Genomic DNA, 14,880 nt, shown 5'->3' on the forward strand with positions numbered 1-14,880 from the left:
TTCAACTGCTCTTGAACCAAGATAAACAATGATGAACAATGGATTTTTTGTTCTGAATCTGCCAGGGTCCTCATGGCATGGTCCATTTCTACCTTACATAGTAGTATTGCTTTTAAACTTATTAATTCCATTTTGCCTATTAGTATAAAGCTGGAAGGGACTATTCTATGAATTCAAGTTGTCAGACAGCTAGAGTTAAAATGACCTTGGGGTTCATTCTCAAAACCTTTCACTTTTATGGATGAGCCCAAGCAATATAAAGATTTATCTAGGTCTGTAGCTCAATGGCAACCTTTATTGATAAAAATGTGAAATGTATTTGTTTTTTTGACTCATTAAGTATGGCTTGATTAATTACTGTAACTATTTTTGGCAAATTTTAGATACCTCACGATATCTCAGAGTTAAGTCTTTGAACAAAATTACAGAGTAATAGAAAACAGAATAAAATTTTAAGTAATAAAAAACAATCTTGTTTTGGCCATAAAAATTTTAAGGTACTGTATGCAACATAGAAAATTCAGCATTAATTAAGAATATATCATATCCATCAAGATTGTCACAAGCATAATTTAAAGTCATAGAATAATTTAATATGAGATACCAATTGGTCAGACAATATGCACTTACATTTTAATAGGTACCAAAAAGCTATTTGATAAAATTTCAAAACCCTCTAAATAATTTTTGAACATATTTAAATTAGCTGGAATGAATCTTGATTTTAATATGTTAAAAAAAATGTTACCTCCAGAAACATAAATTTCAGTGTGAAATACTAGGGCATTCCCATTACTACTCAAAGCAAAACAAAAATGTTTACAACCAACATTTTAATGTATTTCCTGAAATTGTGATCAATAGATTAAAGCAGACCAAATGAAGCAAAAATAAACAATATAAATCTTAGAAAACAGGACCCAAAGCTGTTCTTTTCAGGCATTATAATTTTATACTCAAAAGACAAATCACCTGCAAAACTATTAAGGTTAATAAAATAGGTAGAAGTGAGGATATAACGCAATTTATAAACTAAACAAAAAACAATAATTTTCTACAAAATCACAATAACTAGCTTGAAAAACACTGGCATGAAATTGGATTTCAAATATGCATTACTTTGACACTATTAATAATTAGATTCTATATCAACCATTCCACTGAGTAAAGGTAATCTTAAAGTCAACAACTTTTCAGCTGCTAAATCTAATACATTTCAACTTTTTCATTCATTATTCATTCAATGTTTCATTCTTCCTTAACTGAATACATATTTTTATTAATTATCAACAAATATTTTTGTTCACTCCTACTCCTTTCTTGTCTACCTGCTATACTGTCCCCCTGTAAACCTTTCTAAACACAGGTAAAATCACACCACTCCCCTTCCCTGGATAAAATACATTAATGCTTCCCAGTGCCCACAAGAGAACAAACAGATCTATATCTACTGCAGGCTCATGAGTCTTCATTCACATTCTACACTTTGATCACAATTAAGTTCTTGCCATTTCATCTTCGTGGTGCACTCCTTGAAATTTGGGTGCCTTTGAATTTTCAGTTCCATTCCCTTAAAACAAGTGTTACCCTTCTTCATCTAGCTATCAGCCTCCAAAACTCACTCAAACCATAACCCCCTCTCCTGGAAACCTGTAATCTCTCAGGGATTCATGGCTTGCGTGCATGAGCCCTGCACACTACATTCTTCCCAGTTAATCCTCATCTTTTGTCAGTTTCTTCATCTGCAGTCCAGATAAAAGCTCCTTGATTTTATCTACTTTAATCTCATTTTTCTAAGTTCTACTACATTTCTGAAATATAGCAGACGAACAATACATTTTTGCTGAACACTGAGTGAACAGTTTTAAATAAGCTACAACACTTTATGGAAGTATCTAAAAATCCAAATGAAATTTATTTCATCTTATGTACAGGGAAAATTATTTTACTTATTTTTTATAAAGATTTTATTTATTAGCGAGAGATAAAGAGAGAGGCAGAGACACAGGCAGAGAGAAGCAGGCTCCATGCAGGAAGCCCGATATGGGACTCAATCCCAGAACTCCGGGATCACACCCTGAGCCAAAGGCAGATGCTCAACTGCTGAGCCACCCAGGCAACCCAGGGAAAATTATTTTATAACATATTTATAGATTTAATAGTTAAAATCCTAATGGCAAGTTGTTGCAGGATAAAGAACATTTCAAGTATAACTGGATTAATAAGTCAAAAGATCTAAGACCTTTTAAAAGGAGAATTATGAGGGAAGCTTGTAAGAATATTAAAAATCTATACTAACGAATATTATTGTCCTGGCAAAATAGATTGAAAGATAAATTCAACAAAATTAGCCAAGTAACAATCCCTTGTACTTAAGAATTTAACAAATAAGGAAGGATGGATTATTATCAAATACAAAGAGACATACTGGTCTATAAATTATGCTTAGAACAAAGTTCAAGTATCTGTAATATTTATTTACATCCTCATCTCACACATAGCCCATAACTTTGCAGATATACTAAATAATCAAATGTAAAGAAAAACAAGTAAAAATATGAAGGAATATTTATTAACTCTATGGAATAAGAGGATACATTTATAGATAGAGGTAAAGTTTATTAAGTTTGTTATACCCATGTAGTAATTTGTATATAAAAACAAAAAGAAAATGAAACGTATTTGCTAAAAGCACATTAATATGTTCAGTATGTAAAGAACTCTTACAGGTCTCAAAAAAAATGACCCTAATACCTCTCCAAAATTGGTCAAGAATGTGACTAGGTAACTCACAAATAGAGTGCAACAATGGTAAATAAGCATGAAAAATGATACTATTTATTAAAACTATGCCTCATCAGATTACAAAATTAGTAAAAATCAGGATAATCACATTTTAATAATATTAAAATAATACCAAATACTGTTGAGGGCGTCATTAATCTGACACTCTGATGCATGATTGATGGCAGTGAAAACTAATTAAATTTTTAGAAAATTTTTTAATGATGTCTAGCATACTGTTTTGATGAGAAATATTCTTTTGAAGTTGATGCTCAGAATATTTTTTTGTTACAGATTGAAATATATTCCCCAAAATTCACATGCTGAGGTCCTAACCCACAGTATCTCAGAATGTAGCCTTCTTTGGAAATAGAGTCATTGCAGTTTAGATAAGGTCATACTGGAGTAGGGTGGTTCCCAGTCCAGTATGACTGTCTATAAAAAGGAGACCTTTGAAAACAGATGTACTACAACAAGAAAAATGCCATCTGAAGACTGAAGCTCCACTGCCACAAGCCAAGGATATCTACCAGATACGAGGAGAGAGGCCTGAACAGATCTTTCCCCTAGAATTTTCAGAGGGGAGCATTGCCCTCTCAGCCTACCTTGATCTCAGACCATCTAGCTTCCAGAACTGACAAGCTTTCTATTGTCCTAACTCACTTGGTTTATGGTACTTTGTTATATCAGATCTAGCAAACTAATATAATTTTAAGTCATGAAAAAAATAATGTGTAAAGATCTGCACTTTCATTATTCACACACATACAGATATATATGTTGAAAATTATGTTATATGACCTTGATTCAATAATTTGTGACCATTAATATAAACACACTTAAATATTATACAAAAATGTAAAAAAATACTCATATATTTACAAATATAGGTTTAATATACATCATAAACTTATCATATACGTATAACCAGTACATATACACACACACATTCACAATGGCTTTGTTCCCTGACAAATTGCCTGTTGTTCTACAAGTAGTTCTTTTTGCTTAGTCAAATTCTGATTAAGCCTCTGTAATTACAAACAAACAAACCTCTGTAATTACATGCTGGATGCTCCTTATAAGGCTGTTCCCAATGCCCCTTGTCTCAAAAGTCCTATCATTGTGCAAGGTCATTTTGCAGTTCAGTGACTTAATGTCCTTAATATAAGATCACAATGCATCCATCTACTTTATAGTGAAACCTCCTCTATAAATAGGATTAAAGTGAAGTTCTAGGTATTGTACATTTTTTTAATGTCTCAAAATTCCATAAAGTGTTTAAAAATTTTTTAACTTATAAAATATTTACTAGGTGAATGTCATTCTATTCAATCATGCTGCTTAGGGACCTGAAAAGATATGTATATTCTTATATGCTTAATAAGTGTGTAACTTGAGTATTAAAATCAATGTTACTCATGTGAACATCCTCAAGAAGGATTTCTGAATGTGACTTACAGCAACACATGACCTCCTGAGCACTCAGTTTTTCTTCCTATGTAAGTGAAGTAAGAGGGTTTGGCCAGCATATATCTAAAGTTTCTAGCTCTGAATTCTGTAATTGTGTTCCTCCAGATGTAATTTTCAGTGCAATGAGAATTATTTACTCACTAGTTACCACCCAAAATTTTAATACCTACCACTGAAATTTGAGATATAATTATCTCCTAATCTAAGATAAAAGTAAAGATTGTTGTATTGTGTTTCCTCTCTTGGTATTTTAACCTTGCTATAACAGTTTTCAAAGACAATTTAGATGGAAGAGATCTCAAAATTTATAAAGAATTTGACTTCTGGAGGCCTATCTAGCTTAGGAATTTCCTTAAACTTCATTGTTCTAATGCCTTTCTTTGCTCTCTAGTAGGATAATATAAATCTCCCACTAGTGATAATATTGTTCACTATACACTTAGGAAATAGGTTTGCTTTATTTTCCAGCATATCAAAATACATTCGACTTTTAAGACATGTATACTATCCCTGAAAGTCATGAGATGGGAGCTGAAAACAAACTAGAGAAAAGCCTGTATTATAATCAGAGGGTTGTTGAATTGCCATTGACCTTTACAGAGTACCTACTACATGTTAGGTATTTTGCATAGTATTTTACCAGTTGTTTTATTCAATCTTGTCAACTTTCTCGTGAGGCTCTCAGTATTCAATAGATCTTGCCAGGGTTGAGGAAACCCTCTGGCCTGGCTCACATTTCTGTTGGAATTCTGGACATAAGGAGGTGGGTGCTGAGTGAGATATTAATGCTCATATCTCATACTTTTTTGTTCAATTATGGGCTGGGAGAGGTAACATGGAAAATTGCAAAACAATGACTATACAATAAGGATATATGAAAGATATGAACAAGTTGATATGGGAGCATAGAGAAAAGATCTCTTAACTCTGCAGCCAGAGAGGACACTGGGTTTGTAAACAATTCATGGGGGCAATGATTTATGAACGGGCATTTGTCAGTTCAATGAAGCCATTCTTAGAGGAAAAAAATTTGCAAAGGCACCGAAGCTTGAAACAGTATAGAGTATTAGGAACTGAAACATGAGAGCGTGACACTAAAGAATTAAATGAAATAAAATATAGATGAATAGAGTTTATTGCATAAAAATCTTGATAGATTCCATTAAGGAATTTAAATTATACTCTAATTATAGTGTAGAACCACAGACTATTTTCAAACAAGACTGACATGTAATATGAATTTTATTTTGTTTTTAAAAATCTAGGCCAGTCCTCTGGACAATAAGGCAGAATAAGATGATACACAAAGATTCTGCTCTCTCGCTCCTCTATATCACAATTCAAATCAAGAATCATAGAATAAATTAGTAGTAAAAATAAGGATAGTAAAGATGCAAAATAATTATGTAAAATTATTTTCTGAAAATATATGTTTGAGAAATGTTAGGTGATATCTAATTGTGGTTTTAATTTGCATTTCTCTGGTGATGAGTGATGGTGAGCAGCTCTTCATGTGTCTCTTGGTTATCTAGGTCTTTTTTGGAGAAATATCTACTCAAGTCCTATGCTCATTTTTTAATCAGATTATTTGGGACTTTTTCAGTATTGAGTTGTAGGAGTTATTTATATAGTCTGGATATGAACCCCTTATTTGGTATATTATTTGCAAATATTTTCTCCCATTTAGGTTGCCTTTTTTATTGATGGTTTCCTTTTCTGTGCAAAAGCTTTTTATTTTGATGTAGTTCCAACAGTTTATTTTTGCTTTTGTTTTCCTTGTCTTAAGACATCTCTAGAAAAATGCTGCTATGGCTGATATAAAAGAATTACTGCCTGTGTTTCCTTCTAGGAGTTTTATGGTTTCAGGTCTCACATTTTGGTCTTTAGAGTCCATCTTGAGTTCATTTTGTGTGTGGTATAAGAAAGTGGTCCAGTTTCATTCATTTGTATGCAGCTGTTCAGTTTTCCCAACACCATTTGTTGAAGAGACTTTTTCCCATTGTGTATTCTTGCTTCCTTTGCAATAGATTGACTGTATAAACAGAGAACCAGAAGTAAACCTATTCTGTTCCACTGATCTAAGGTAGAATTTTTTTTTTGTTTATCCTAGAACCAAAGAGATAAGAAATAACAAGTGTCGGTGAAGGTGTGAAGAAAAAAGAATCCTTCTACACTGTTGGTAGGCATGTAAATTGGTACAGTCATTAGGGCAAGAAGTATAGAAGTTCCTCAAAAAATTATAAATAGAAATACCATGTGGGTTCAATAATTCTACTTCTGGGCATTTACCCCTCCAAAAATGAAAAACACCAATTTAAAAATATATATGCACCCTTCTGTTTTTATTACAGCATAACTTAAAATAGTCAAGGTATCGAAGCAACTGAAATGTCCATAAATTCATGAATTGGAAAAGATTATATAAATTTATTATATATATAATATATATAACTTATTTTATATATATAATGGAATATTACTCAGCTATAAACTATATACCCAGTCATTACATATGTATAATATGCATATCATATATATTATTTTATAATATATAATGGAATATTATTCAGCCATAAAAAGGATGAGATCTTGCCATTTGTGACAACATAAATGGATCTAGAGGGCATAATGCAAACTGAAATAACTCAGACTGAGAAAGACCAATACCATATGGTTTCACTCATACATAGAATCTAAAAAACAGAACAAATGAACAAAAAGCAAAATCAGACCTATAAATACAGAGAACAAACTGATGGTGGCTAGAGGGGAGGAGGGTGAAGTATAATGCTTTATGACGACTGATTAAAAAGAGGGAATGTACGTATGAACAATATCATTATGTAAAGAAGATAAAACTTAAGATGTGTATTTTTTTAAAGGTTACAGTATGCTATAAATATCTTTATGTCAATTAATGCTAATACTTAAAGATAATTTTTCCAAAAATATTAAAAATATAATTTCTAAAAATAATTAATATTTTACAAAAATAGAAAAAACTAAAGCTATTACTAAGGAACTTTATCCAGTAGGAAAATCATAAGAAAGAACACTAGATAATTTTTTAAAGTTTTATCAAGTAAATAATATCAATAACACAAATTTGACTATAGAAGTCAACACACAGAATGGAAAAAGAGATGTACATTTTCTAAGGCTAATATAAGCTTATTATTAAAATCAGAAAATGATAGTACAAAGATTAGATAGCAGTATCATATAGGAGGGCTCATAAGCAAATTCCTAAAGAAAATTTTTGCATTTGATGTAGTGTGAGTACACTTATCCAAGTCGGGTTTATTCCCAAAATAAGATATTGCTTTATCAATGTAAAAATCTATCAGATTTTTGCTTCCAGGAAAAAAAAAAGAATGTATTTACTCTCCCTATTACTCTAATTAAATACACCTAAAAACTTTGGACATAATATATAGAATAAACACATATAAAGTTCTGAAAGTTGGAGACATGGCATACTGGCTGGTAACTTTGAATTCAAAGTATAATACAGTGGTGAGTTTTCTGGGTTTTCTGTTTACCTCAAATATCCTGAACTGCAACCCAGAGATCTCAATGGTGCAGACAAGGAAAGGCTCCAAGGAAAACTCTTTAGCAGGAGAAACAAGAAAGGGACAGGCCACTAAGACAGAAACCTTAGATAATAATTAACCCACTAGCCAAAAGTCACACACACAAAACCCTGTGGCCACTGTTTTCCACTCCCAGCAGTGAAGGTCAAAAGGAGTGACTAGACTTTTCCCCTTGCCAGACTGTAATGAGGTACTTCAGTCCCCCATGTAGACTGGAGTGCTGTCAGAGAAGGCCAAGTAGGGAGTTGTAAATCACACAGCCTGAACTTTTCCCCTACAGAAGTAATAATGAGATTCCCTTTCCCTTCTTACAGGAATGGTATTAGAAAAGGCCTAGTGGCAAGTCAGGACTTTTATCACTACTCAGCTATAACAAAATCACCCCCTCAATGTGATTGGTGGCAACACAGGAAGCAGCAATTAGGCACCTGTTCCGTTCTAAGCTAGGGTGGTATAAGCAGAGACCCAGAGGGAAGCCTCAACTTCCAGTCATGCCTACAGCAATAACACAAAGTTCCTCCTCCTGGGTATCTATGGAGACCAAGGGAAAAAAAACCCTAAATTTCCATCCCCACCTTGAAAAAAAATGAGTAAGAGTCTTCATTCAAACACTGGAGCACTGTCAGACAAAATAAAATACAAGACTTAAGATCCAGTCTTATAACATGATACCCAAAATGTCCATATTAAAATCATTTGTCATACCAGGGACTTTAAACTGAATGAGGAAAGACAACAGATGCCAATGTGATAATCCAGATGTTAGAACTGACAAGGATTTTAAAGCAGCCAAAATTTTTTTTTTCAACAATTATAAATACACCTGGAACCAATGAATAGGAAGTATTACTGAAGGAATAGACACTCTGTTTTTTTAAAGATTTTTATTTATTTATTCATGAGACACACACAGAGAGAGAGGCAGAGACACAGGCAGAGGATGAAGTAGGCTCCATGCAGGGAGCCCAATGCGGGACTCCATCCCGGGACTCCAGGATCACACCCTGGGCCGAAGGCAGGCGCCAAACCACGGAGCCACCCAGGGATCCCGCAAGGAGTAGACACTCTCAAACTGAAGATAGGAAAAGCAAATAGAAATTTTAGAAATAAAAAATATAGTGACTGAAATATTCCCAAGTGGATGGACTCAACAGCCACTAGAGAGAAAAATCAGTGAACTTGAATATAAAACAGTAGAAATTACATAGTCTGAACTACAGATCCCATAAAGAAGTGTTAGGAACATGTGAGATTAAGATAAAAAAATATTTAAAAATATAATATTCATCTCATTGGAGTCCCAGAAAGACAGGAAAAAAAGAATAGAATTCTCGGTCTATGCAAAATGCTATAACAAAATATCATTGACTGAGTACCTTAAGCAACAGGTATTTACTTCTTACAGTCCTGGAGAGTGGAAAGTTCAAGATCAAGGTACTAACAGATTTGATTCTTGGTAAAGGTTCTCTTCCTGGGTTGCAGAGGTCTACCTTCTCACTGTATCCTCACATGACATACTGAGCTCTGGTCTCTCTTCCTATTCTGATAAACTGATCCCACCATTGGGCCCTACCCTCATGACCTCATCTAAACCTAACTAATTATCAAAGTTTCCATGTTCAAATTCAATCACATTAGAATTTAGCATTTCAATATTTGAATTTGGGGAGAACACATTCAGTCTATAACAGAGCTGGAAGTGTATCCAACAAAAAAATGACTAAATTATCCAAGTTTGGCAAAAATTAAAACACAAATCTGAAGAATAAGCTGATAAACCATAAACAGGACAAACTGAAAAATTCATGTCAAGACACATCATAAACTCATGAAAACTAACAGCAAAAAAAAAAAAAGTGTTGAAGTAGTAAGAGAAATGGCACATTATCTATAAGGGAGAAACAATTTGAATGAGAATGGAATTCTTATCAGAACCAAAGTGGCAGAAAGAGATGACGTAACACTTTTTAAGTGCTGAAAGAAGAAAATGATCAACCCAAGATTCCATATTCAGTGCAAATACATCCTCAGGAATGAAGAGGCAATCAAGACATACTCAAATGAGGGAAAACTATGAGACTTTATAATCAGTTAACTTACTTTAAATGATTGGCTAAAATTTTTTTTTCTAAACAGAAAGGAAATGGAAAAAGAAGGAATCCTGAAACATCAAGAAAAGAGAATGAATGATAAGAGCAAAACTATGGGTGTAGACAGTATGCTTTCCTTTTCCTCCTGAGTTCTCTACATTATGTTTGATGGTTGAAACAATAAGTTTAACACTATCTAATGTGGTTCTCAATGTGGTTCTCTCAATATAGAGAGAGGAAATATTTAAGACAATTTGACTTTAAATGTGAGAGAATAAAGGAATATAGTGGTAGATAAGGTTTCTGTACTTCATTTGAACTGGTAAAATGTATACCCCAGCCAACTTTGACAAATTATGTATATATAATGCATAGTGGGCAAGTTAATGGCCCCCAGAGACAACCACGCTATATACTTGGAACCTCAATAATTTATTTAACATGGAAAAGGGAAATGGGAAATTAAAGTTGCTGATAGAACTAAGTTTCCTTATCAGCTGACTTAATATTGGATTATTTATTATCCAGGGTATCTGGTGGGTCCAGAAGGAACCTCAAAGTGGAAGAGGAAGGTAGAAAAGTGAGGTCAGAGTAGTGTAATATTAAAAAGCTCACCACACAGTGGTGCGTGGGTGGCTCAGTCAGTTGAGCATCCAAATCTTGGTTTCAGCTTGTTTTGATTTCAGGGTCTTGGGATTGAGTCCTGGGTCATGCTCCGTGTTCAGCAGGGGGTCTTACTGGATTCTCCTTCTGTCCCTCCTCTCAAGTAATAAATAAATCTTTTTAAAAATGCTCAACACACAGCTGCTGGTTTTGAAGACAGAGAAAATGTCTATGAGCCAAAAAATCTGGGTATAACTAAAAGCTGGAAAAATCTTCAAAACCTATTCTTCCCTAAGCCTCCAGAAGGGAATACATAGCTGTACTGTTACCTTGAGGTTAGTCCAGTGAACCTGTAACAGATCTTTCACCTTCAAGATTTTACAAAAAAAAATTGTATTAGTTTTGACATTTTTTTAAGGAGGCAATAAAAAAATACATAATGCAATACTTAGAGTAGCCACTACAAAAGTTATACAAAGAGATATATTGAAAAAATTACAATATGCAATAATCTATAGAAATGCAGAAAAGATAAAAACTAGAAAATACAAACAGAAGACAAAGAATAAAGTGGCAGATTTAAGCCTTATCAATAATTTCATGAAATGTAAATGGTCTAAATATATCAAATAAAGGGATCCCTGGGTGGCGCAGCGGTTTGGTGCCTGCCTTTGGCCCAGGGCGCAATCCTGGAGACCCGGGATCGAATCCCACGTCAGGCTCCCGGTGCATGGAGCCTGCTTCTCCCTCTGCCTGTGTCTCTGCCTCTCTCTCTCTCTCTCTCTCTCTCTCTCTGTGACTATCATAAATAAATAAAAAAAAATAAAATTAAAAAAAAAGAATATATCAAATAAAAAGGCTTAATGGAATGGATAAAAACAAAACATCATGACCTACCTATATGCTGAGGAATTCAACTTAAATGTAATGATATAGGCAGATTAAAAATAAACAAATGGAAAAAGATACTATACAATCAAAAGAAAATAGTAGTAGCTAAATAACTGATAATGTGGACTTCAGAACAAAAGAAAACTAATAAAGAGACACATTGTTTAAGGATATAAAGGTAAATCCACCAGGAAGACATAACAATTCAAAATGAATATGAACCAAATGCAGAGCTGCAAAGCCTGTGAAACAAAAGCTAATATAACTGAAAAGTAGACAAATTCACAATTATTTTAGGTTACTTAAATCTGCACCCTACAGTGATGAGAATAATCAAAGAAAATATTAATACATGCAAAGTTATGCCATGTTGATGAACTGAGACCCTTGAGATACCAAAATGTTGATTTTCTCCAAATTATATATAATCTTTAAATATATACATATATTTAAAGATTTAAATATATATATATGTGTGTGTGTATATATATATATATTTAAAGATTTATTTATTTATTTATTCATGATAGAGAGAGGGAGAGAGAGGCAGAGACACAGGAGGAGGGTGAAGCAGGCTCCATGCCGGGAGCCCAACGTGGGACTTGATCCCCAGACTTCAGGATCGCGCCCTGGGCCAAAGGCAGGCGCTAAACAGCTGAGCCACCCGGGGATCCCTATATTTTTTTTCATGATTTTATAGTCCTAATAACCAAGACTGTGATATCAGTAGATAGAATAAAACATCGACAAATGCAACAAAATAGAGAACCCAGATAAAGACCTACACAACTCATTTTTTCATAAGGATGCAAAAGCAACTCAGTGGATGATAGACTTTTAAATGATGCTCAAAGCAACTGAATATTTATAAGCAGAAGCACACCCTCAACCTAAACCTCACATTCTAATGCAAAAATTATCTTAAAATGAATCATATTTAAATATAAAATAAAAATTATAAAAATCTTAACTCAGGAAGTCTTCAAGACATAAAACTTGAGTTATTAATCATGACATTAAAAGCATGATACAAAAAAATGAAAAGCCAGTGATCTTGTCTTAAAAACTCTACTCTTTGAAAGCTCATGTAAAAAGGATGTAAATAAAGGCTATACACTGGAAGAAAATATTTGCAAACCACATATTGAAGGAAGGAGTAGTATCTACAATATATAAAGAACTTTCAAAACTCAACAGCAACAACATTCATACACAAAGTCAAAAAATGGGCAAGAGATGTAGAGACATTTTACTGAAGAGAACATATGAATGACAAGTCCATGAAAAGATGATTAATGTCACTAGATATTCAGGAAGTGCAAATTAGAGCCATGATGAAATGTTTCTATGTACCTATTAGAAGAGCTAAATAGCAAAAACATTGACAATACTAAGTGCTAGAAAGGCTTCAGAGAAACTGGCTCTCATACATGGTTAGTGCAAATGTAAAATACAATAATTCTCAAAGAGCTTGACAATTTCATATAAAATTAAATATACATCTACAATTCAGCCTGGAAAAATAACACATCCACATAAAATCTTACAAATGATTTTTATTAACAGATTTTAATAGCATCAAACTAGAAACAACAAAGGTGTCCCTCAATAGGGGAACAGCTAAACTGTGATATATCCCTCTCAAGGAATACTAATCAACAGTAAAAATAAGCTGATATACACAGCAACTTAGATCCCAAGGGCATTATTTTTAGTGGAAAAATAGCCAATATCCAGATGACAGATACAATTCCATTGTTATAAAATTATACATATGAAAAACAGATTAGTGGCTCCCAGAGGTTATGCAAGGTTAAGCATGTGAGAGATAGATGAGAGACTACACAATGATAGCACAAAGAATGATGGAATAATTCTGTATTTGGATTGTAGCTATGGTTAGACAGTCTACATGAAATAAAATGACAATTATGTGTACACATTGTACAAATTGTGTACAAATCCCTGGTCTTTATTGTACTCCAATTATATAACATGTAACCATTGGGGGGAATGGAGGGAAGGGTATATGTGATCTTTATATTATCCTTTCAATATCCTGTTAACATATAGTTTTTTTTTAATTAAGCAGTTAAAAAATTTTAAAAATTAGTTATATTTAACCAAAAGTTAAAAGTTCTATTATTTAAAGACACCATGAAAAATAAAATAGGTACAAAATTAAAACATTAAAACATGAAATTTATGTATACATTTATAAAATTTCATCTAAAATAATAAGTAGAAAATCCAACTCAAAGTTGAACAAAAACATTTGGACACTTCACAAAAGAAAAATGCATGAATGGCCAAAAAGCACAAAAAAGAAGCTTGTCATGTCATCATTTGGGAAATAAAATTTACTACTTTAGATACTATGATATATACTGTGGAATGGTTGAAATTAAAGACAAAAACAGTGCTGATAACTATGTGAAGCAACTCAAACTTGCTTACCCTGAGAATGTAAAATGCTACAGTCACATTGGAAAATAGTTATTTCTTAAAAATTTAAACATGGTATCAAAATATGGAAAGATCTCAGATGTCCATCAACCGTTAAATGGATAAAGAAGATGCAATTTTATACAGACACCTACACAAACACTGGAATACTACTTAGTCGTCAAAAAGAATGAAATCCTACCATTTGCAATGACGTGGATGGAACAAGAGGGTATTATGCTAAGCAAAATAAGTTAGAGAAAGACAAATACTGTATTATTTCACTCATATGGAATTTAAGAAATAAAACATATGAACATAGGGGAGGAGATGGTAAAATAAGGAAAACAGAGTGAGGCAAATCATAAGAGACTCAACTCTAGGAAACAAACAGGGTTACTGGAGAGGAGGGTGTGGGGGGATGTGGTAACTGGGTGATCGAGACTTGAAGTAATGAGCACAAGGTGTTATATGCAAAGTAATGAATCACTAAATTCTACCTCTGAAGCTAGTAATATAGCATATGTTAATTAAATTGAATTTAAAGAATTAAAAATTTTAAAAAGCCACCCTGAAAAAAATCTAAACATAGTACATTAAAACCTAAATGTGGACAAACTTCAAATATATATAGAATATGTTATATATACATAGATATAGATATATGTTCTATGTATAAATTGCCATAAGACCCAAAGCACAAATTATCAAGAATAGGAATGACAAATATATCACATCAGAAGTAAAGAGAGAGAGCAGGAAAATGTATTTGCAACATACAAGAGAGGATTAGCTTAGCCTCCATAAAAAGAATTTGAAGAAAAACAGAAAAATAAATTGCATGTTTAAGTGCATTTCTTAAGAGGAAATTAACAAAGGAAAAGGTGATCAAACTGTTTGGCTATGGGGATTGTGAAAATTAATATTAAGCACCAATATTTTATTTCACAACCACTGAAACAGAAAATAAATAAATAAATAAATAAATAAATACCTGAGAC

The 14,880-nt window shown here is 32.9% G+C and overlaps 1 protein-coding gene across 1 annotated transcript in view; it reads right to left on the reverse strand.

The window, feature by feature from the left end:
• UNC13C (unc-13 homolog C) overlaps nt 1–14,880 on the reverse strand; it is a 586,599-nt gene that overhangs the window by 435,705 nt on the left and 136,014 nt on the right. The gene's annotated exons all lie outside the window — the stretch shown is intronic.

This window comes from Vulpes lagopus, chromosome 2 (assembly GCF_018345385.1).
Source record: "Vulpes lagopus strain Blue_001 chromosome 2, ASM1834538v1, whole genome shotgun sequence".
Taxonomy (NCBI): Eukaryota; Metazoa; Chordata; class Mammalia; order Carnivora; family Canidae; genus Vulpes; species Vulpes lagopus.